This window comes from Lipotes vexillifer, unplaced genomic scaffold (assembly GCF_000442215.2).
Source record: "Lipotes vexillifer unplaced genomic scaffold, Lipotes_vexillifer_v1.1 scaffold796, whole genome shotgun sequence".
NCBI classification, from domain to species: domain Eukaryota; kingdom Metazoa; phylum Chordata; class Mammalia; order Artiodactyla; family Lipotidae; genus Lipotes; species Lipotes vexillifer.
Window position 1 is genome coordinate 3516869 of NW_006773072.1, and position 2714 is coordinate 3519582.

Here is a 2714-nt window from a genome sequence, read left to right on the forward strand (position 1 = left end):
TCCACAGGAATGCTCTTTTCCTGGCCTGGTTCTCCCTTCTAGCAACTCTGCTCAAATACTTGCTGCTGGGGAGGGCTTCCCCAACCTCCATCTATAAAATACATCCTTATCCGTCTCTCCAGTCACCTTAACTTTGGGGTCAGTTTCCTGGGGCTGCTGTAACAAGTTACCGTACACTTGGTGGCTTAGACCAAAAGTTGTTTATTCTCTCAGACTTCTGAAGACCAGAAGTCCAAAATCAAGGTGTCAGTAGGACCATATGCTCCCGGCAAAGGGGAGAGCCCTTGCTTGCCACTTCCAGCCTCTGGTGGATCCTGGCAATCCTTAGCTAGTGGCCACATCACTACAACCTCTGACTCTATCTTCACATGACCTCTTCTCTGTGTGTCCTTTTCTGTCTTTCATAAAGACACTATCATTAGATTTAGGGTCGAGTAAGACCTCATCTTGATTCTTACCTTAATTACACCTTGAAAGACCCTATTCCCAAATAAGGCCACAGTCTGGGGTTCCAGGTAAATGTAAACTTCTGGGGAACACTATTCAGCCCACCATACCCTTCTTTTTCCTTTCTTGCGCTCATGGTTGTCTGATAGAATCTCCATTCGGTTTTTTGTTTGTTTTCTGACTGCCATTTCAAGAATGCAAGCTGCAAAACTGCAGGGATTTGAGTCTTTTTGTCATTGCCTTTGCTCCCTAGTGGGTCCTGGCAACTAAAAGGGGCTCAGTAACCGTGTGTGGGCTGGAAATTGGAGTGCAAGTACCCCTTAGGGACTGCCCCTGCATCTGTGAGGGGCCCACTGTGTCAGCAACTCCCTGATGGGCTGAGGATTCTCTCAGTCCCTGGAGCCTGAGCCCGGGTCCCTGCGGGGGTTGTCCCCGTGGGCGGCTGAGAGGGAATTTCCTGGGGCCGCTCCACCAGCCCGCTCAGTCCAGCAGGCAGAGCTGCAGGTACGCCTTCTGCGCAGCAGTTTTTATATGAATGACCTTTTCTACATTTGTTTGCTCTGATTAAGAAGGGAAAGCACGGGGTGAACTTGACCAGGTGGGTGAGCAATTATCAATGGCTTTTGCTGTATTTTAGGATCTGTTACTTGTTTTTACATTGCTTTTGGAGTCAAAAGGCTAATCAAATCCAATCAAAAGGTAACGCGTACTCACTGAGGAGAAAAAGAAGGCAAAAATGGAAGAGTAAAATATGAGAGGGGGAAAAAAACATCGTCTGTTATTCCATACCCATAGGCAACCATCTTTGGTTTCTTCTCAGTCAAATACTTTTCTATGCCATATGAATCCTGGTTGAGATCATATCCTGCACTCGTTTAAATCACGCTCTTTTTTTCCCTTAAAATTAGGCCGTGAGCATTTTCCACATCATTAAAGACTAATAATTGTTACCATTTGAGCAGTGCTACAGTGTGGTGGGTGCCGGCATCAATCTACTCCTTTAATTTGCACAACCATCACAGGCAGCTGTGACATAAGGCAGTGGCTGAAGGGACGGGCTCTGGAGCCTCATGACCTAGGTGCCAATCCCAGGTTTATGGTCCCTGAGTTCTGAGACTTTGGGCAAGGTGGGTGTATTCATCTCCTGTGGCTGCCATAGCAAATTACCACAAACTGGGTGGCTTGAAACAACAGAAATGTATTCTCTGATAGTTCTGGCTAGAAGTCTGAAATCAAGGCAGTCCCACGTCTTGCTGACATCCATCACCTTGTAAGGTAGGGAGGGTTTAAATTATAATGATGTAGTTTCACAATGAGAATGATTTTTTCCCTTTTGTATTTACTTTCCTCTTCTGTTTCATACATGGCTATTCGCACCCTAGGTAACCTTGTGAATTCTTATTTTTCGATATTAATTTAATGGGAGTAAATAGGTACTTCAAGTTAGTCGGTTTGGGGGCAATTTTCAAAGGTTGTAGAGAGTGTTCATTTCTGTCTTTTGATTATTTATATCTTGTGGTCTCAATATACTACATTTCTTACCAGTTTTCATGAGTGCAGCGCTGAGTAAAGAACTTAGTCACCGAAAACCAGAGCTGTGACTTTCCCACCAGATTCTGTTTTTTTTTTAATCGTAGCTAAGTGCTTATTTTCATAAGTTTAGCATTTTTGCATAATGTTTTACAGTCATTTAACACTCTTGTTATTTTTTCTTATTTTGAGACTTCCTCAAAAACGTTAAAGTGTAGACGGTCCTCCCTGTTAAAGACATTTGATAAGAGGGTAACCTGACGTAGCATAGGCTTTTAGGTTTTAAACTCTCAGTTTACTTTTTAATTTATCTGGAGGTTATTGTGATGTGAAGTGAGATTCCAAGCTCAGTTTTCTTACCAAATATTGAAATCAGTCTTTTAATTTGCACTTATTGGTTTTCCTTTGAAGTCCCCCCCCCACACACACACACTCCTTTATGTAATTTTACAGATAAGAATATTGAGACATCGAGAGGCAAATTAATTTTCATGGACTCACCTGGTTAAAGGAAGATCTGGGAGGCATCCCATTTCTGTGGATTCCCAATTCAGTGTTGTTCCATCCATCCCATAATACTCTATCCCTTATCCCATTAGACACCACAATTATGACATCACTTACTTCCACTATCCTTCCAATTAGACCTACACCATCCAATATGGTAACCACCAGTCACATGTGGCTATTGAGTACTTGAAATGTCGCTAGTCCCAACTGAGATGTGCTGCAACCAT